Here is a 23,082-nt window from a genome sequence, read left to right as displayed (position 1 = left end):
CTAAGCATTTCATGCCTTCTCCTGTCCATTGCTTCCCATGTTGAGCTACTTTGACCCTCTCCCTTACATCAAATATGTCCAATGAACGCTCTTCCTAATGTCTTACTTTGTCTTCTTCTGCATTCCTTGCCTCTCAAGTAAACTTCCATATTCTCTTCTCCTCTAAGAATGTTAGGTTCCCACCACAAATTTTAATCCACAGCAATTTGTGTATATAATTACGCAAGTAGTAGAATAAAAGAATAAATAGATAAAATTTGATTGGCTGTAGTGCCAAATAAATTGTAGTGCTGCATAGAGTGTCTACAAGCTCCCATTTCCCCTGATAGGAATTTTTTTTTTTGCATGTAAGTAGTTTTCTTATATCATAGCAACCACACTGAACTTTTTTTTTTGTTTTGGCCTCCCCTCAGCATATGAAGTTCCTGGGCTAGGGGTCAAATCCAAGCCCTAGCTGTGGCCTATGAGCTGGGCCCATGCCAGATCCTTAACCCACTGTGGTGGGCCAGGGATCAAATCTGTGTCCCTGTGCTCCAGAGACACTGCTAATCCTGTTGGGCCACAGCAGAAATTCTTTTTTTTTTTTGGCAGCCACTTAGCATACGGAGTTCCTGGGCCAGAGATCAGATCCCAGCCATAGCTACGCTCTATGCTGCAGCTGTAGCAATACAACATGAAATCCTTTAATTCACTATGCCCTTCTGGGGATCAAATCTGCGTCCTGGTGCTCCAGAGACACAGCTGATCCAGTTGTACCACAGTGGGAACTCCCACACTGGCTTTTCAACCCACTCTAGGAATAAAGCATAACCTGCTATGAAAACAACTAGTCTGGGTTCAAGAAGCTTTTCACTTTCTACCTGAGAGATTTTTGCCCTCACTTATCTGAGTCCATTGTTAGGAAGATTGTCACTGCATCCTCTGGCCTCTTAAATCTAGACTTGAATTTCAACTTGCCAGTAGTATTTGATGCAGCTGATCACCCCTCTGTGACACCTTCTCCTACCTGGTTTTGTGATGGTGTGTGCTCCTGGTGACATCTCCCTCGGCTGCTCCTTCTCAGATTTCCCGTGGGCTCTTTTTCTGCTACTGTTCATTCCCCCAATGAGTTCCTAAGGGGTCCACACTGAGTTCCTCTGCTTTCATCATTCTACGCACTCTCCTTAGGCAGTCTCACTCATTTTGGAGACTCCTATTACTATCTTCATGCTGGTGAGCCTCAAACTCCTTTCTCCACCAAAGACCTTTCCTAGAACTTCCTATCTATATTCCTAGTGGTCAACTGGATAGATCCATAGGATGATTCATAATGGACATATAAATCTTAGTATTTTATCAAATGGAACTCATCTTCCCATCCCCAAATATTTATTTCTCAAGTCTTTTCTCACTTAGTAAATGTTACCACCATTTCCACTCAGTTCCTTAAGCCAGAAACTTAGGAGTCATCATTGATTTAGCCTTCACTTACCTCTTTCTTACCATACCCCCCTTCCCCATTAATTAATCACCAAGTCTTTTCCATTCTATATCTTACATCTTTCTTTAATCCATGTATCTCCCTAAATTGTCACTGTCATCATACCAAGTCCAAAGTACCATCATCTTTCAACCGGATTGTGTGACCATCTCTCACCCTCCCACGAAAGCCCATGTGATTGTGTCACTCTCTCCTTAACTCCGTTTAATGATTTCCCACTGCCTTTAGCATAAAGGTCTGAATCTTTAAGTCCTCCGAGGTTCTGTGTGCTCTTCCATCTACTTGTTATATAGAGGTTCACTGTGGGTCATTCTGTTCCTCACTCTTTCCATTCCAGAAACTGGCCCCTTGGTTCTTGGCAATGAGAAGTCACATTTCTTTATTTCTTTTTTTTGGCCACATGCAGAAGTTCCTAGGCCAGGAAACCCACGCCGCAGTCATGACCCAAGCCACAGCAGTGACAATGCCAGATCCCTAACCACTCCAGCCACACTTCTTACCTTGGGACTTTGCCGGGAATACATTAGCTTAATTTTCAAGCCCCCTACTGCCCCCTCTCCTCTGTCGTCCCCTACAATTCGCAGACCTCCCCTGACCTCAACTTTGACATAGTTATCTTATTCTTTAGGTCTTATCGTAAAAATCCTATCTTCAAAAAAAGGCTTTGGGAGTTCCCATCGTGGTGCAGTGGTTAACGAATCCGACTAGGAACCATGAGGTTGCAGGTTTGATCCCTGGCCTTGCTCAGTGGGTTGAGGATCTGGTGTTGCCGTGAGCTGTGGTGTAGGTCACAGACGTGGCTTGGATCTGATATTTCTGTGGCTGTGGCCTAGGCTGGCAGTTGTATCTCCGATTTGACCCCTAGCCTGGGAACCTCCATATGCTGCAGGTACGGCCCTAAAAAAAGCAAAAAAACAAAAAAAAGGCAAGTCTCTGAGGTGGTTGCTATTTTCACCCTTGGGTTGGAGTGTAACTGCCATCACTTTGTTTACTGCTCCGAGGGAAGCAGGAAGTAACGTTCTCTATCTGTCACTGACACACCTCTTCATTAGGTCATATTTTACAGTTACACTAGATTCTGATAATGACCGGGATTCTTGCCTGGCTGCTTCCAAGAGCTCCTGGGCCACGCTGCCAGAGGACTGTCTCCTGTCATGTGTTGTCTCTTGCATCACAGATTCTTCCCGGGTGGATCTGGCTCCATCCTATCTCTTTACTGCCAGAGGAATTTATCTAGTCATGCATTGCCCTTGAGGCCACAGGAGCTAGTCCTTGTGAGTTTTTTTTAAACACTGCAGTTCCTAAACGGTATTCAGAAAAAAGGATTCTGCAGGGTGCTTGTCTCCCATTCAAAGAGTTCCCATTGTGCCTCAGCGGCTAACGAGTCTGACTAGCATCCATGAGGACAGAGGTTTGATTCCTGCCCTCATTCATTGGGTTAAGGATCTGTCACTGCTTTGAGCTGTAGTGTAGGTTGCAGATGCAGCTCGGATTTGGCATTGCTGTGGCCGTGGCATAGCCCAGTGACTACATCTCCAATTGGACCTCTAGCCTGGGAACCTCCATATGCTGTGGGTGCAGCCCTAAAAACAAACAAACAAAAAACCAAAGTCCTCTGGAAGCATAAAGATGGATGGGAAGCAGTGAGCATGTAAGGGGAGATTGACAGTAACATATCTCATTCATTCACTCACTCACCCATTTTTAAATATGTTTTTAATTTTTATTTTTTGGCCATGTCTGTGGCATGCAGAAGTTCCCCGGCTAGGGACTGAACCTGCTTCATGGCAGTAACCAGATCCACAGCAGTGACAATACTGGATACCCAACCTATTGAGCCACCAGGGAACTCCCTCATTCACTCATTTACTATTATTATTATTTTATTATTATTATTACCATTGCTTTTTAGGACCCCACCTGAGCCATATGGAAGTTCCCAGTCTAGAGGTTGAATCAGAGCTGCAGCTGGTGGCCTACACCACAGCATTAGCAATGCCACATCCTTAACCCACTGAGCAAGTCCAGGGATCAAACCAGAGTCCTCAAGGATATTAGTCAAGTTCATTACCACTGAGACACAATAGGAACTCCTTCACTAAATTTATTAATTAAATTTAGTCCACAAATTTATTGCTTATCTGCTGTGTGCCAAGTTGCATTTGAGTTGCTGGGAGCATCACAGTGAAGGGGAAATTCCTGTCCTCAAGGAGCTTCTAGTCTAACTGCAGAAATAGAGGGGTTAATACAGCACATGTTTTGAAGGAGGTTAAATGAGAAGTATTGTAATGTTGGAACTCAGGGTGACTCAGGGTAAACCCAATTGAAAAATTGATTAGGTGAAACTGTTAATATTTATTGGCTGAAGGAAAAGCACTTGGAATAATAAAACCCTGAGAAAGGGAGGGGCTGCAGCAAGGACTCAGTACCAACTAGACCCAGGCACTTGAATGTCCCCAGAAGCTTGCTGTTCTTGGTCCACATGCAGGCTCTCTCTCTGTAGCTGAAGACTGGCTCTCCTCATAGTTCAAGAAGCAAGGCCTCCATCATTATTTTTTTTTTTGTCTTTTTAGGGTGGCACCCGTGGCATATGGAGGGTCCCAGGCTAGGGGTCCAATCAGACTGTAGCTGCTGGCCTACACCACAGCCACAGCAACACCAGATCCTTAACCCATTGAGCGAGGCCAGGGATCGAACCCACATCCTCATGGATACCAGTTGGGTTCATTTCCGCTAAGCCATGAAGGGAACTCCAATGCTTCCATCAATTCTAAGCCTCACATCAATTCAGGGTCTGACTCAGAGAGGACTGGCTCATCTTTTTCAATTCTAATCTAAAAAACCCCAGGGAAGAACTCAAATCAACTCAACGTGGGTCATATGCCCATCTCCAGATCCGTGATTTTCGACTGTAGGTGGTTTTGTCCCTCAAGGGATATTGGGCAATGTCTGGAGATATATTCTCTTGTCATTACTAGTGCAATGGACAGGGTGCTCTTGGTGTCTAGTGGATGGAGGCCAAGGATGCTGCTAAACATCCTACAATGTATAAGAATACCCCCTACAACAAAGAATGGTGACTACGAAATGTCAGTTGTGCTAAGGTTGAGAAATCCTGTTCTAGACCACTCCATTATGGACAGGGGGAGAGTACACAGGGGCTTCGAAGCTTTTCTAAAAGAAGTGAAGTATTGGCTGACTCTTGAAGGGTGAGTAGGAACCATCCAGGCCAAGAAGGGCCACGGAAGGCAGATACATGAGCAAAGAGCCAGGACTGCCCAGAGCAGTTTCCTATAAGACCCTCCCAGTACTGCCTTGCAAAGTATCATGAATCTTTACATGGAAGGTGCACCTGGAGCAAAGTGTCTGGTGCTTTAATAGTATCATTACCTGGCAAAACAATTTATCAAGCACAAATCATATGCATTTCCTCCACTGTACCAGGTTTTTGTACAAGGCTAGTGTTGCATCTGAGATTCATTTATATTTATCAGGAGATTGTTTTGGTCTGATCTTAAAACGCATTAATAGATGAGCCCTAGTGTTTAGTAGGACTGGTTCTGGAGTCAAGCCAACCTGGCTTTGAATTCAGACCCTGGCTCTGCCTAGGGGGTATCCTTGGCCATCACAGGTGGAACAGGCTAGACCTCAGAAAGGAGGCCACATGAGGGAGGGAGGAGGAACCCAGACCTTTTAGAGTGAGAAATAAGTGGGTAAGTCGAAGGGAGGAAGGTATTCTTTTTTTTCTTTCTTTCTTTTCTTTTTTTTGTCTTCTCTGTCTTTTGAGGGCCACACACATGGCATATGGAGGCTCCCAGGCTAGGGGTCGAATCAGAGCTGTTGCTGCCAGCCTACACCACAGCCACAGCAACATTAGATCTCAGCTGCATCTGCAACTTATACCACAACTAATGGCCATGCCAGATCCTTAACCCACTGAGCGAGGCCAGGGATCGAACTCCCAACCTCATGGTTCCTAGTAGGATTCATTTCCGCTGTGCCACGATGGGCACTCCGGAAAGAAGTTATTCTAAGTGGAGAAAGAAGCATGCCCCAAGACGTGGAGTTGTGTGTGGGGGGAAATGGGAGATAAGAAGATGAAGACATCTTGAGGAATTGGGAGTTTCATTTTGGACACACAAATGAGCATTTCCTTTGTAAGATCTAAGTAGAGGTATTCAGGAGTTCCTGTCATGGCTCAGTGGAAATGAACCTGACTAGTAGCCATAAGGATGGGGATTCGATCCCTGGCTCCTCTCAGTGGGTTGAGCATCTGGCTTTGCTGTGAGGTGTGGTGTAGGTCTCAGATGTGGCTCGGGTCTGGTGCTGCTGTGGCTGTGGCACAGGCCAGCAGCTTCAGCTCCAATTGAACCCCTAGCCTGGGAACCTCCATATGCCTTGGGTGAGGCCCTAAAAAAAAAAAAAAGTAGAGGTGTTCAGAGAACAGTCAGAGTTACAGGCAGGATTCAAATTCAGGTGAGAGGTAAAGAGATTGATCTACTCGAGAAAGACATACAATGTCTTTAATGTAAAGAGCTGAGAGACAGAGAGAAAAAAGAAAGATGTTTGTTGAAAGAAAGGGAGAAAAGAAAGAAAAATGAGAAAAACGAAACAGACGAGCATGTGAAGAAAGAGAGAAAAGAATAAAAGGAGTGATGATGTGGTGTCACGGATGCTCAAGGAGGAATTTGAAGAAGGAAGAGGTGTCAGTCATGTCAAATACTGCAAAGAGACTAAAGGTGAGCAGAGCCCTTACAGAGATTGCTGGACACCTGCAGTGCCTTTTAAGATGCATGTTTCTGGTGGGAGGATGGAGGGTAGGATCGGCATCTGATAAAGGGAGTCCTGGCGTAAACATGGGTAAGCACTTGGAAAAACCTAGTACATAATAATAGCCTTTTACAAATTTAGAATGATAAGCACTGAAGTCCTACTGTGTAGCACAGGGAACTATATCTGATCTCTTGTGATAGAACTTGATGGAACATAATATGAGAAAAAGAACGCATATACATGTATGACTGGGACACCTTGCTGTAAGCAGAAATTAGCACAACTTTTTATTTTTTTATTTGTTTTGCTTTTTAGGGCTGCACCTGAGGCATATGGAAGTTCCCAGACTAGGGGTCTAATCAGAGCTATAGCTGCTGGCCTAGGCCACAGCCACAGCAACACAGGATCCGAGCCGCATCTGTGACCTACACCACAGCTCACAGCAACGCCAGATCTTCAACCCACTGAGCCAGGCCAGGGATCGAACCTGGGTCATCACGGATCCTAGTCGGATTTGTTAACTGCTGAGCCACGAAGGGAACTCTGAAATTACAATACCATTGTGAATCAACTATACTTTAATAAAAAATTCAAATTAACTAAATTTGGATGTTAGACAAAGATGCCCATTATTATTATCATTATTGCACATTGATTTGAAGCTTTCAACCCAAGGCATAAGCGCAAGCGAAAAAGGAATAACAATTGAAAATAAATTAGCAAAATAAATTCACTATTTGTAGATTATATTACTTTTTGCCCAAAGATACAATTTTCTTTTCTTTTTGGCCACACCTGTGGCATGTGAAAGTTCTGGGCCAGGGATCAAACTCATGCCACAGCAGAGACCTAAGCTGCCGCAGTGACAACAGCAGATCTTTAACCGGCTGAGCCACATGAGAGCTCCAAAAATGCAAATTAAAAAAAAAATAAACTCCAAAAGAACCTATTAAGACTAATCCAAAAGCTCACAAGGTGACTAATTGCAAAGTAAATACATATATAGCCATAGGTTCATTTTAAAAAGTTCAGTTTGCAGTAGGAATTCAGAGTGCCTAAAAAGAAGGACTGAATCAGTAGAAGGACCTAAGATGTTCAATATTGCATATGTATCAATTATCCTCAACTTAATTTAAATGCTTAGTACAATTCCAATCAAAACCTCAATGCACTCTTGGGGTCCCTTGATAAATCAATCTGAGATACCATTAAGGATAGAAGGCTGGATCCTGCAGAGAGGTTGTCAGTAAGAAATTCTGCTTGGTGGAGGAGTTCCTGTTGTGGCTCAGCGGTAACAAATCTGACTAGTATCCATGAAGATGTGGAGTTGATTCCTGGCCTTGCTCAGTGGGTTAAGAATCCAGCGTTGCTATGACCTGTGCTGTAGGTCTCAAATATGGCATGGATCTGGTGTTGCTGTGGCTGTGGTGTAGGCTGGCAGCTGTAGCTCCAGTTCGACCCCTAGCCCAGGAACTTCCATATGCTGTGGGTGAGGCCTTACAAAGCAAAATAAATAAATTTAAAATAAAAAAAGGAGAAAAAGAAAGAAATTCTTCTTGGTGGAGTCACAAAACATTTTTTAAAAGTGATATTGGAGTTCCCTGATGGCCCAGAGGGGTTAAGGATCCTGTATTGTCACTGCTGTGGCTCAGGTCATTGCTGTGGTGAACATTCGATCCTTGGCCCAGGAACTTCCACATGCCACATGCATGGCCAAAAAGGATATTAATATTCACTTTTGTTGCATATATACAATATATGCTCCCTCCATTTTCTAGACACTGAGTAAAATATGCTAAATATAGAAATGTCTTTGATGACATTTTCTTTTTTGGAGGTCATTTTAAGGGCCACACCTGTGGCATATGGAGGTTCCCAAGCTAGGGGTCCAATTGGGGATCACGGCAATGCCGGATCCTTAACGCACTGAGCAAAGCCAGGGATGGAACCCACAACCTCATGGTTCCTAGTTGGATTTGTTAACTACGAGAACTCCATTTGATGGCATTTTCAAGGGAGAAGATCCAAACGAAAGAGGTGGAGGTACACTGTTAGATTGGTGGGGAACAGAGAAAAAGAAAAGCTTGAGAAGGTGAATTTATGGCTAAATTCAGTGGAATGAGAACTAGGAGACAAAAATGATTATATCGACCCCTGAAAATTTGAAGCAACCTTAAAGAATGAAATGCAACTCTGTTGAGATAATGGGAGGAGCCTTGAGCCAACCTTTTCTCAAATTATCTCAACATTCAAGGTAATTTCAGTTGACATCTCAGTTACAAAGGTGAAATCTTAACCTTTTAAAAGAAATTTCGACAAAAAAGACAGAACACTACTCTTACTTTTCTCAGCAGTATTGAATCAGAAATGATTTTTCTTTTTTATACTTATTGGGTTTTTTGTGTTTTCTATGATGAGCTTAAGTTATTTTTCTAAGAAAATTTGTCAGTGAAAAAAAAGAGAAGTAAGAAGAATGCTTGGGTGGAAAGCAAGGTCAAATAAAGGTTTTCAAGTTCATTTGCTTGGTGGTTTCTAGAAAGGTCACGGTAAATGATTCTTTGTGTTTCATCTTCAACCATAATTATCGTGGTTTTGATTTTATGTGTTTCACCATAATTTTGGAACCAAGTACCAAGAGTGAGCAACTTATTTCTACCCATTGATATTTCCCTCTTCTGACTTTCCAGAGATGACACCAATTACATATTTTCTTGAGTTGTTATCTAGTTGTTTCACGTGCTTAAATGCTATCTTGCTAACTAGGTTATAAACTTGTCTATAAACTTGTCATATCTCGTATTTCTGCTGCTTCTCCCGTGGCACCTAATAGATAAAACTGGTTCTGTGTTTAATTAAGAATTTTTAAAATTATTTCATAAAAGAAATAGAGGTGAATATTCAGTGATTTTCAAGAAAAACTGAGGGTCCATAATAACTCTTTAAGACCACATAGATAATATGGCAATGGCATAGGTTTCCAGGGAGTTCCCACTGTGATGCAGTGGAAATGAATCCCACTAGGATCCATGAGGATGCGGGTTTGACCCCTGGCCTCCCTCAAGGGGTCAGGGCTTTGCGTTGCTGTGAGCTGTGGTGTAGGTCACAGATGCAGCTCGGATCTTGCGTTGCTGTGGCTGTGGTGGGCAGCTGCAGCTCTGGTTCAACCCCTAGCCTGGGAACTTCGTTATGCCATGGGTACAGCCCTAAAAAACAAACAAAAAAAAAAAAGTGGGAATTATAATCAAAGAATTTTATAATATATTTTATTCCTCTGGGATCCACCTCCTCCACCTTACACATATTAATATTCTATTGCTACTATAACAAATTACTACACATGTTAACAGCTAAAACATGATCAGTATATTAACTTACAGTTCTGTAGGTCAGAAGTCTAACATGAGTCTGCTGAACTGCGTTCCTTCTGAAAGCTCTAGGGGAGAACTGGCTTCCTTGCCTTTTCCAGGTCCTAGAGGGCCTTTGCTCCATCTTCAAAGTCAGCAGCATGGTGTCTCCTCTCCTTTCTGACTTTCTGTCTCCTTCTCATAAGGACCCTTGTGATTACATTTGGTCCACCTGGATAATCCCGAATAATCTCCCCAGCTCAAACGCCTTAATTTAATCATAGTTACAAAATTCCTTAAGCCAGGTAAGGTCATATATTTGCAGGTTCTGGGGATTAGGATGTGGACATCCTCCGAGGCCACCATTCAACTCCACAACTTGTGAATCTGATTTTTCACTTTCATAATATGATCTTCAAGCACATTTACTGAAACAATGGACATGTATTGTATATAAAAGTAGAGGACTGCCTGCAGTGAGGTAGAAAAATACTTCGTTAGAAAATAAAATATGGTCTGCTTCCTGCTCCTATTATAATAAGAGGTACAACTTGTTTTGTTTTTAAATCTTTCCTCTTTTTATTTTATTATTATTATTATTATTTTAGGGCCGCACCCATAGCATATGGAAGTTCCCAATCTAGGGGTCAAATTGGAGCTGTAGCCGCCATCCTACACCACAGCCACAGCAATGCAGGATCTGAGCCCCATCTGCAACCTACACCATGCTCATAGTAACTCCAGGTCCTTTAACTCTCTGAGCAAGACCAGGGATTGAACCCACATCCTCATGGATACTAGTCAGGTTCATTACTGCTGAGCCACAAGGACTCTGCTTTCCTCTTTTTAAATAGGATGGGGAGTCAGAAAACTGGAAAAGCAGAGGAAACACTGGGAAAGACAACTGCTGCCAAGTAGGAGTTCCCTGGTGGCTCAGTGGGTTAAGCATCCAGCATTGTCACTGTCACGTCATGCTGTGGTATAGGCTTGATCCTTGGCTTGGGAACTTCTGTATGCTGTGGGCACAGCCAAAAAACAAGCAAACAAATGACCCCCAAACTGCTACCAAATACTCTAAGAACAAAAAGAATATCACTAAGGCTGCTTCTTGGTCTTTTGATTAAGTGTGAACAGATGGTTCATTATCTTACAAGAATGGTAATAAAGATAAGGGATTTTTTTTTTTTTTTTTTTGCTGTGGTTATAGCATACGGAAATTCCCAAGCCAGGGCTCTAACCTGCACCACAGCAGTGTGGGATCCTTAACCAACTGAGCCACAAGGGAACTCCAAGGCAAGGGATTTTTAATTAAGTTGCCTCTGAAGTTTATGAGATTTTTTTACTTATTTACTTTTTAAAAGTCTTTTTATTTCTTTTTGAAATTAAAAAATTTGTACTCAAGATAAATTTTGAATATTTTTTTTTTTTTGTCTTTTTGACATTTCTTGGGCTGCTCCCGAGGCATATGGAGGTTCCCAGGCTAGGGGTCTAATTGGAGCTGTAGCCACCGGCCTACACCACAGCCACAGCAATGCGAGATCCGAGCCTCGTCTGCAACCTACACCACAGCTCACGGCAACGGCAATGCCAGATCCCTAACCCACTGAGCAAGGCCAGGGATGAAACCCGCAACCTCATGGTTCCTAGTCAGATTCGTTAACCACTGAGCCACAACAGGAACTCCAAATTTTAAATCTTTGACCTCAAAACAAAATACTATATCTGATTATCAAATATTTCCTTTTCCTCACTTACGAAAGCTGCTGTAGGACTATTTTCTGGACTACTCAGTATTATTGGATCTATGTTTAAAAATATTTATTGAAAAAATCAATTTACAATGTTCATTGGATAACTATAAGAATAAAATTGCTGACCCTTTATTATCGAAAGGTAGAGATTTCTGGTGAGCAGTAAGAAGTATTCTTAAGCCTGGAGACAAAACCAAGTTTAAATCAAACTGGATTTTATTACATTTAAGAAATTGAGAAAGGGGTTTTTCTGAATTTAACCATATGACTTTACCAATATTACTTAATATTTACATGTGGCTGCTTTGCTAGATAGTTACACCATTTGTTGAAGAAAAAAAAAAAAAAGGCTACTAAGTGAAAAAGATAATGAACTGCTCCCAGCCCTGCTACTGTATTGCTTCTTTGGAGGCCAACCTAAGGCATTATCTGGGGACAAAGGAGCCTGCTTCTAGGTAAAAGTCATAGCAGTAGATAAAGTCCCTGCAAACTTAAATTGATAAAGTAAATGTAAATGTCAGATCTCATCCTGCAGATAGGAATGCAAAGGAATTTTAATACCCTTTTGGGACAGATTGAATTTACCGAATCTTTAAGATAATATATTTAGGGAAAAATGTTTTTTCTTCTTTTTACAGCTGCACCTGCAACACATGGAAGTTCCCAGGCTAGGAGTTGAATCAGCCACACCTGCCAGCCTACACCACAGCCACAGCCACGCAGGATCTGAGCCTCATCTGCGACCTATACCACAGCTCAAGGCAACACTGGGTCCTTAACTTACCGAGCGAGGCCAGGGATTGAACCCACATCCTCAAGGACTCTATGTCGGGTTCTTAACCTGCCAAGCCAGGAACTCTCTGATTACCCTCTTTTTATAGACAAGGAAACCAAATTTACGTCATTTTTTCCAAGGACACATAGCAAGCAAGCAAGTGACAGAGGCAGCTGGAGCGTGAATGTTTGATGCTAAATTCCACACCACAAACCACAGCACTTATATTTTGCATCTTTTACCAGGACACAGTTTCTTAACTCCAGGTGAAATTTTTTTTCCATCCTAGATATGAATAAGAAATATAGACGTCATGGAATTCCTGGGTTAGCCGTCTGTGTTTCCTACTACCTGATTGTGAGACAGGAGGCCGTGTTCCAGGTCTGGAACACGCTCCTTCCTCTTCACCATCTGTGAATAGAGCCTTCAGGGTACCCAATCCCCCTGTGGTTTTCTTTCGCTTCTAAGGACCCCCAGAGGCTGCTTCATGCTCAGTGAATCCTGTATCTATCAGCCTTGTAAGGAGTGAGGCTGTCACTAAAGAAATGAAGTCATTATGTCTGAATCTAATATATGGCACAAATGAACCTGTCTCCAGAAAAGAAACAAACTCATGGAGTTCCCGTCGTGGCTCAGTGGTTAACGAATCCGACTAGGAACCATGAGGTGGTGGGTTTGATCCCTGGCCTCGCTCAGTGGGTTAAGGATCCGGCGTTGCCTTGAGCTGTGGCGTAGGTCGCAGATGTGGCTCGGATCCCACATTGCTGTGGCTCTGGCCTAGGCCGGCAGCTCCAGCTCCAGTGTCTACCCCTAGCCTGGGAACCTCCATATACCGCGGGAGCAGCGCAAGAAATGGCAAAAAGATGAAAAAAAGAAAAAGAAAGAAAGAAAGAAAGAAAAACTCACGGGCTTGGAGAATACACTTGTGGTTGCCGAGGGGGAGAGGGAGGGAGTGGAATGGACTGGGAGTCTGGGGTTAATAGATGCAAACTACTGCATTTGGAGTGGATAAGTGATGAGATTATAGCACAGGGAACTATATCTAATCACCTGTGATGGAACATGATGGAGGATAATGTGAGCAAAAAGAATGTGTGTATATGTATAACTGGGTCACCTTGCTGTACAGCAGAAATTGACAGAATATTGTAAATCATCCATAATTAAAAAAAAAATAAATGAAGTCATTTTACATGCTCTTTCAAAAGCAACCAAACCTGGACATCCCCGGAAGAGTCAGAGTCAGCCTGGGAGTGAAGGGGGCCCCCACGTTGTGAGTGGACTTTGTGAGGAAGAAAAGCAGTGTTGCTTCGGGAAGCTCACAGGAGCATCCTAAGCTAACTTTGACCCCTTTTTCTGGCACCCTGGTTCCTAAAACCACCCTTGCCCCCCAGTCAGATGGTGAAACTCTCTGGTGATTTGATACCCTTGATTCGAGGTGCCGGGAACATTTAGACGGCATGCGTAACCCAGCGCTGTCACGTGGGGTTGGGCTATGGGCTGATCTACACAGGAGAGCTCGGTCTGTCTACCTCCTGATGTTTCTGTAAATGAAATCAGGTTCCGATGATTTTATTTACAGAGCCTTCAGCTGGCAGCATGGGAAGGCAAGAAAGGGACCAAGCATAGCTCCTGGGCTGAGAAGGAACAGTGTTAAAGGCTGGTTGTGCTGATGGGAACTTCAGGTCCTGCTTGGCACTGGTTCAAGCAGCCCTTCTCCCTCTGTCTGCCCCCTTAAGACACTGCCCTGATGCCTGGGTTCAAAGTTAGGGGCCTAGGAAAATTTTCAGAATTCAGTACAGGTGGCAATAGGCAGATTTGAAAGTATGAGAAAAGGAGAGAAAAAGTTAGGTCCAAAGGTCAAAAGTTCTCCTCTCATCCTCCCTGAGGACCAGCAACTAATCTTCCTTTATTTCTTCTTTTCCTTTCCTCTCCTTTCCTTTCTTCCTTTCCTTTCCTTTCTTTCCTTTCCTTCCCTTCCCCTTCCTTTTCTTTCTCTTTCTTTCTTCCTTCCTTCCTTCCTCTCTCTTTCTTCCTTTCTTTCTTTCTTTCTTTCTTTCTTTCTTTCTTTCTTTCTTTCTTTCTTTCTTTCTTTCTTTCTTTCTTTCTTTCTTTCTTTCTTTCTCTCTCTCTCTCTCTCTCTCTCTCTCTCTCTCTCTCTCTCTCTCTCTCTTTCTTTCTTTCTTTCTTGCCAAGCCTGCGGTGTGCAGAAGTTCCCAGACCAGGGATCTAACCTGCTCCACACCCGTGACAACACAATCCTTAATCTGCTGGGCCACCAGGAAGCTCTTTTCTATCTTCCTACCTTCCCACCCTCCCTTTCTCTCTCTCTCTTTCTTTTTTTTCCTTTTAAGGCTGCATTTGCAGCATATGGAAGTTCCTAGGCTAGAGGTCAAATTGGAGCTACAGCTGCTGGCCTATGCCACAGCCACAGCAACGCCAGATCCGAGCCCCATCTACAAACTACAACACAGCTCACAGCAACACCGGATCCTTAACCCACTGAGCCAGGCCAGGGATCAAACCAGTGTCCTCATGGATACTAGTCAGATTCGTTTCTGCTGAGCCACAACTGGAATTCCCTCTTTCTTTCTCTCTTTCTTTCTTCCTTCTTTTTCCCTCCATCCCCCCCCCCTCCCTTCCTTCCTAAGACTTTCTGTTCAGGAGCAGAACTGTGACTTAATGGGTGACATAGAAAAAGAACAGCATTAGATACCAACAGTTCTCAGTGCTATGATTAGTAGTTGCTGCTGCTTGTCATAATACATCAGAAAAACAGCAACCCATCTGTTCCAAATTGATACAGCAAAGGCTCAGCAAGAAGTGTTTATCCAGATTCTATGGGAAAGTGTCTGCGTTTTACAGCATATTGACATGTGTGCCCGTGCAGCTAAAAGATGTCAGATGCCAGCTTGCTACCTAGCCGAGTATCATGTAACATCTGTCATGACAATAGCTAAGAGTTTTGACAAGCCGGCTGTTTTAGTATGAAAACGTCCAAGTGGGAGGAAGAATATGCTTTGCTGAAAGTCAAATGCCACTTCAAATTTACAGCGCCACTTGGACTCGTCTGTTCTGAGGGTATAATAGGAAATGGAATCAAACCACCTCTTCCATCCACAAAAGCAAATTGCTATCACACTCTGTGTTGGCGTTTCCCAGACACTTTTCACTGGTGGTAATTAGCAGCACATAAATGCTAATGACTAATTAGCTTGGCCTGTGTAGACATCATGAGACTCAAAGTAAACTATTGTCCAAAAGCCTGACTTAACAGATATGTAGACAGTAAAGCTGCAAGTTTTAATAGCTTTCCATAACTCTTGGGCTGAGGGATCAGTAATTGAGGGGAGTGTTGGGTAGGGGTTGCGGGCAGGAGGGTAGATGAATAAGTTCATGTTATTTACATTTTTGGAGGTAGAACTGGGTAATTCGCAGCCTCTGTGTGCCAAGGTCTCAGAAAATAAATATAATTCACAGAGGCACATGAATTCTCTGTATACATTTACTTGAAGGTCTGTTTTTCCTCTGTTGTCAGAGGGTGAGATACCTAAAACTTACAGCAGGAACATCTGGTTTCCTTAATAAAACATGTCAGATAAATGGGTGGCTTCTGCACAGCATATGTGGATATAAAGGGAAATAAATAATTCACTTTTCTGGAAAACTGTCAAGGTCAAAGAAATGACCCTTTACTGCAAGGCGTTAATGGGGTGTCATAAGAACAGAGGACCCTCCCTGCCTACTAAATCCTCCCTCCTGTGTCCCTGAGTGAGGGAAGATTCCAGAATTTCTGTAAGGGACGGCTTAGGAACAGCAATGGGTTACCAAAATGGACTGGATAACTTGTCTTGAAACTGCGTTGAACGACAAGCATAGTTTTGACTTGTAGGTGTGTTTGCTTTTGGTAAATGTCTTTGGAGAAGGGGAGGTTATAGGGGATCTAGGATAATAAAATGTATATTCTAATTCCAACTTCTCAACACCAGACTCATCATAAAGTCCCATGAAAATTAGTGAGAGTTTTGTTCTCTTTTTAAAAGCTACTATGTTTTTTGCTGTGCCTCTGGCGTAGGCCGGCAGCTACAGCTCTGATTCGACCCCTAGTCTGGGAACTTCCATACGCCGTGGGTGTGGCCCTAAAAAAGACAGAAAAAAAAAACCAAACCCACACTACTGTTTGTATATCCCATACACTCTGTTGTATTATAATATATAAACACTGTAAAACTAAGAGATTTCAGAATCATTTAAGAGGTTTTTTTTTTTTTGGACCACACCCGCAGTCAGCCATGGACCGACCCTGTGCCACAGCTGTGACCTGAGCCACAGCAGTGACAACCCCAAATCCTTAAGCCACTGAACCACCAGGGAACACATTTTTTTTAATTTAAAAATTATTTATGTATTTATTTTTAAAAAATTGAAGTATAGCTGATTTACAAAGTTCTGGTTATTTAAAATGCACTTCTATTCTGAGCATGTCAACCAAACGACTTGGGACTTCTGAGATCCTGGTCACAAGACACTAAGGAGGTAAGTTAATATTCTTAGGCTCCTAAAAGTCAGAGATCACTTCAAAACTCTAATATCGTTTAGCAAAACAGCCTTCAACATCACTGCAAATAAGCTCATCACACACATATCACAAACACCAGGGCCAAACTGAGACAGGATAACAGGTTTGTACACTTTCAAAAGGAAACGCTGTAAATGTCTATTTAGTCAAGAAGGGGTGATTAACTCTGCAGAGGGCTAGCTGAGTAGTTTATGGGTCAGATAGATAGATTTGGAGGAAGTTCCCGTATCTGCAAAGCTTTTTTTCTTTTTTTTTGGCTTTTTAGGGCTGCACCTGCGGCATACGGAAGTTCCCGGGCTGGGTCAAATGAGAGTTATGGCTGCCAGCCTACATCACAGCCACAGCAACGCTGGATCCCTGACCCACTGATGGAGGCCAGGGATCAAACCTGCATCTTTATGGATGCTAGTCATATTCGTTTCCACTGTGCCACAGCGGGAACGCCACAGTAAAGCTATTTGGAACTCCATTTTTATGGGGAAGAGTCTCTTGGAATAATCAAGTTCTATTAGTGCACACAGATGGATCGCCATGGCATGTTCATGTAGACAGCGTACTAGGTGGGTATAGAGTCTCAATCTAAAAATACCAAAGTGTATAAGAATAAGATGCTATGATATCATCATCCTCTCCTCACCCCAAACTTGTTCTTTTTCTTGTTTTTTTTTACTTCTTCAATTTCATTTTATAGCACTTCCACCCACCCTGACACCCAGGCTAAAAACCAGAGGATCTGCCCTGACTCATGGCTAACATTTAATCAGTTCTGCCTCTTGAAGGTGCTAAATATTTCCTGGATCCACTGGCTCCTCTTCATTCCTGGTTCAGGCCCTCCTCCTTTCTCGCCTGGATCCTGCAGTACCCTCCTAATTGGTTTCCTGTTTCAAGCCAGGTAAGTGTCAGTTTTACATATGCTTTTACTTGGAAATACGGCTTGTTGGTGAGGTTTGACTCCGTTTTAAAAGAATCACGGTTCTCTTGATTGCCTGTTAGTGGGTACTCAAGTTATCCTGAGAATTCCTGATTATCACCTTGTCTTTTATCCCCTTAGTTTGCCCAAGGATGGAAAGGATGTCACCACACCTTCAGGACTGAAATGGCAGTCAGGGATGGGGTAAGATTTAGGAATAGGGTAGGGGTTAGCTATCTATTCAACACATTACTTATTCTACACACAGTAAGAAGAAACAGCAAGTCCCACTTTAATTTCATCCTCTGTGGACACTGTTGGTACCCTGCCACCCCCCCCCCCTTTTCTTTTTAGGTCCCTATCCGATGCATATGGAAGTTCCCAGGCTAGGGACAGAATTGGAGCCATAGCTCCTGGCCTACACCACAGCCACAACAACGTCAGATCCAAGCCGAGTCTGCGACCTACACCACAGCTCACAGTAACGCTGGATCCTTAACCCACTGAGCTGAGCAAGACCAGGGATAGAACCCATGTCTTCATGGATATTAGTTGGCTTCATTACTGCTAAGCCACAATGGGAACTCCCCTGCCCAAATTGTTTTCATGCCTTTCACCAACTCTGTACTCCCCAGGTACTGTGTGCTTTGCTCATGCTATAAGTGAAAGAGGGCTGTCCTTTGGCAATGGAGCTGCCTGACCCACAGGGAAAGCAGGAACGCCTAAGAGCCTTCACCTCTCCCAGGGTGGCCGGTTGATGACAACTCACTGGTGTGGGAGTAAAAAAACCCAGCTACCTGCCTTAAGGTGAGGCAAATTCTGAGGTATGACTTTTTTCTTTTTTCTTTTTAGGGGCACACTTGTGGCATATGGAGGTTCCCAGGCTAGGGGGCCAAACAGAGCTACAGCTGCTGGCCTACACTACAGCCACAGCAATGCCAGATCTGAGCCACCTCTGCAACCTATACCACAGCTCATGGCAATGCCAGATCCTTAACCCACTGAGTGAGGCCAGTGATTGAACCTGAAACCTCATGGTTCCTAATTGGATTCGTTTTCACTGCACCATGATGGGAACTCCATGACTTTTTTTTTAATTAAATTATAATTGATGTACAATGTTGTGTTAGTTTTAGGTGTAGTGCACAGTGAATCAGTTACACATATATTCACACACATGTATATTCTTTTCAGATTCTTTTCCTTTATAGGTTTATTATGGAATATTGAGTAGAGTTCCATGTGCAATACAGGGTCCTCGTTGATTATCTGCTTTATATATAGCAGTGTGTATCTGTTAGTCCCAAACTCCCAAACTCCTAGTTTATCCTAACTTTTTAAAGTTCATTTGTATCCTTTTTTTTAGATTCTACATATAAGCCATATCGTATGATATTTGTCTTTGTGTGACTTACTTCACTCAGTATCATAATTTCTAGGTCCATCCATGTTGCTTGCAAATGGCATTATTTCATTCTTTTTTATGGCTGAGTGGTATTCCATTATGTAATATAGTATTACATATTCCAGTAGTATATATGTACCTCATCTTCTTCATCCAATCCTCTGCAGATGGACATTTATGTTGTTTCCATTTCTTGGCTGTTATAAGTAGAGCTGTAATGAACTGAGGTATAAGCTGAACTGTAGAGCTCCACACAGGAACAAGTCTAGGACTTGACTTTAAACTGCTCTTGTGCCTGGCTTCTCATCCTTCTCTTTCCTGTTTATTCTCCTTTATTAAACTAGTTTTTTCTGGAATCATTTTTCTTTAAAAAAAAAAAATGGGAGTTCCTGTTGTGGCTCAGCAGAAATGAATCTAACAAGGATCCACGAGACGTAGGTTCAATCCCTGGCCTCACTCAGTGAGTTAAGGACCTGGCATTGCTATGAGCTGTGGTGCAGGTTGAAGACGCAGCTTGGATCTGGCATTGCTGTGGCTGTGGCATAGAAAGATAGCTGCAGCTCCAATTCCATCCCTAGCCTGGGAACTTCTATAAGCCACAAGTACGGCCCTAAAAAGACCAATATATATATATATATATATATGTCACTTGAACTCAAATCTTCGGTTCAGGGTCTCTTTCTGGGAGAACCCAACTTTTACTTGCCCCTAAAATTCTCTCACCAGAAATCTATCTAAAATAAAGATATGAGGAGTTCCCATCATGGTGCAGTGGAAATGAATCTGACTAGGGACCATGAGGATGCGGGTTCGATCCCTGGCCTTGCTCAGTGGGTTAAGGATCCAGTGTTGTCATGAGCTGTAGGTTTCAGATGCGGCTCAGATCTGGCGTTACGGTGGCTGTGGCTTAGGCCAGCAGCTGTAGCTCTGATTAGACCCCTAGCCTGGGAACCTCCATATGCCACGAGTGTGGCCCTAAAAAGCAAATAAATAAATAAAATAGAGATCTGACACTGTCCCTCTCCTGCTAAAGCCTTCAGTAGTATGTGCTCGTTACCTATGTGATCCTTTCCTGTGACATTCAAGGTTGGCTGCCCTTGGCCTTTGCCTGCCCAGTCTCACCTGTCCCAGCATCCTAACCTGTGGAACAGTGGTGTGGAACTGCTTTGGTTGCCTTGTCAGCTGCTTGGTTTCTGGTGTCCCCATCATCTGTGAAACTTCCAGAAGCCCCTCGGCTTCCACAGCTCCCCGAGATGTGTTAAGGTTCCTCTTTGGTTCTCTTCTAATAACCTATCCAGTCTCTTTCAAATGTGCTGCTCTTACCACCTTATATTGCAGTTCTGTTGTTCATCTCCCCAACTAGACAAGCGATATCCTTAAAGTCAGGGAGCGTGCCTTCATCATTGTCAAATCCCCACTGGCCAGCACAATGCCTCCTGTGTAGAAGGCTGTCATTCAAGTTTTTGAATGAATTCACAGAACCATTTTTTTCATGCAAGCAACCAGAGATAGGAAAGTAATTATAGCAGTCCGCGCTCCAATTCTATCACATGGAAACGAGACACACACTTAGAATAATAAAAATGGCAGAGATTTTTCAAAATATTTATGCTTCTGGCCGTCCAGGCATAGTGACAGTGGTTAAACTGGTTAGGCAGAGGTATTAGGACTTCATCCTATAATATATACCTTGGGCTTTTTTTTGCTCAAAATTCCTTGACTCCATCTCGGATTATATAACCGGACGGTTAGAGCCTTTACATAACCCTTGGTTTTTTAGTGGCTTTGTTTACGAAATATTGTTTTTAACTTTGTGGTTTGTGTGGACTCCACAGGACTGCTCCCTGACCTACCTCCTGGATTAGGAACACAGCCTACCAGCTCCCCAGCAGCCAGTCAGCACCATGCCTCATTCCTTAGCTTGGTTGGCAGAAGTGAAAATGCCACAGGAAAAACAAGGGAGAGGGCTAAAATAAGCTCGCTTGGTTTCATCCTGCCAGAAACTATTTGGGCGGATAATTCAACATCCATCAAATGTGAACATGTCAAAATTAGGTGAAAAAGAAATGTTATCTGCTACCTTTAAGGAAAAGTCACATCCTATAAGTTGGAGAAGAGGGTTTGCAACATTTAGAAACTTGGCAATGTGATTTGTGGCATGGAGAGCCAGGGTCACGGTGAGGCGGGAGGTCAGAGCGAACATGGTCCACAGACATTCAGACATGCAAGGGTGTGTGTGTGGGGGGTTCTTTACCTAGAAATGGTCCACATCTCGAAGATATTGAGCCAGAGCTACAATGGGAGCATCCAGTGAATCACAGCATACATGCTTCTCTCTCTTTTTTTTTTTCCGGCCGAGGATGGAGCTCATGCCACAGCAATGACTGGAGCCACAACAGTGCCAACACCAGATCCTTAACCTGCTGAACCACTAGGGAACTCCATATGTATCATTGAAAGTCTGATCAAGGGTCCTTTTCCATGTTATGTTTCTGAGATTATGTTGTATTGCTCCTCACCCCACCCGCTCTTGCCGACTCAAGGACATTGGTCCATCCGTCATCCCTTCTTTTCCCACATCATCAGTTTTTCCTTTCTACTGGACTTTCCCATCGGCATTAACCCTGTCATCTCTTCTATGTCTCCCAAATCCTTTCTTATCCTCCCTTTCTCAGTGGCTCCTGTACCATTTCATTTCTCCCACTCGAGCAAAAGTCCTTTTTTTTTTTTTTTAATCTTTTTGCCTTTTCTAGGGCTGCTCCCGCGGCATATGGAGGTTTCCAGTCTAGGGGTCCAATCAGAGCTGTAGCCACCGACCTAAGCCAGAGCCACAGCAACGCGGGATCCGAGCCGCGTCTGCAACCTACACCACAGCTCACGGCAACACTGGATCCTTAACCCACTGAGCAAGGCCAGGGATCGAACCCGAAACCTCATGGTTCCTAGTTGGATTCGTTAACCACTGAGCCACGATGGGAACTCCGAGCAAAAGTCCTTTTAAAAGTTTTCTCTATTACTGTTTTGAGTTACTTTCCTCACACTTGCAAGTGAACCTGCTCCAGTGGGGCTTTTGCTTTTTTACTCCACCAAAACTATTTCATCAAGGTTATCATTGACCATGACATTGTCCAGCCCTCAATTCACTTGATCCATCAACAACATTTAACACAGTCATTCACACCCTCTTAAAAAACTCTTCTTTTCCAGAGTTCTCGTTGTGGCTCAGTGGTAACGAACCTGTCTAGTATCCATGAGCATGCGGATTCCATCCCTGGCCCTGCTCAGTGGGTTAAGGTCCAGTGTTGCTGGGAGCTGCAGTGTAGGTCGCAGATGTGGCTTGGATCCCTGTTGCTATGGCTGTGGTATAGGCTGGCAGCTACAGCTCCCATTCGACCCCTAGCCTGAGAAATTCCATATGCTGTGGGTGAGGTTCTAAAAAGACAAAACAAAACAAAACAATCCACTTCTTTTCCCCTCGGGGCTTCTAGGAAAATGCACACTCCTGATTTTCCTCCTAGCTCACTGGTCTCTCCTCTCTGTCTCATCTCTAGAGCTGATTCCTCTTCATCTCTTGGGCTTCTTGACATTGAAGTGCTATTATTTATTTATATATATATATATATATACACTCTGTCCTTTGAACTCTTTTCTTTTTTTTTTTAGGGCCGCACCTGTGGCATATGGAGGTTCCCAGGCTAGGGGTCGAATCAGAGCTACAGCTGCCAGCCTATACCACAGCCACCGCAATGCCAGATCCGAGCCTCGTCTGTGACCTACACCACAGCTCACAGCAAAGCTGGATCCTTAACCCACTGAGCAAGGCCAGGGATCAAACCCGCAACCTCATGGTTTCTAGTCAGATTCGTTTCTGCTGCGCCACAATGGGAACTCTTTTGAACTCTTTTCTTTAATCTCAACTTTCTCAATGAATCCATCCCATCTTGTGCTTTAGACACCATTTCCATGCTAATAACGTTCAAAACTATATATTCGGTGTGGAATTCTCCCCTGAATTCGAGATTCATCTCTACTGGGATGTCTAACATGCACCTCAAACTTAACATG

This window comes from Phacochoerus africanus, chromosome 6 (assembly GCF_016906955.1).
Source record: "Phacochoerus africanus isolate WHEZ1 chromosome 6, ROS_Pafr_v1, whole genome shotgun sequence".
Classification (NCBI taxonomy): Eukaryota; Metazoa; Chordata; class Mammalia; order Artiodactyla; family Suidae; genus Phacochoerus; species Phacochoerus africanus.
The sequence above is the reverse complement of the archived record's forward strand: the minus strand, read 5'-3'. Positions refer to the sequence as shown.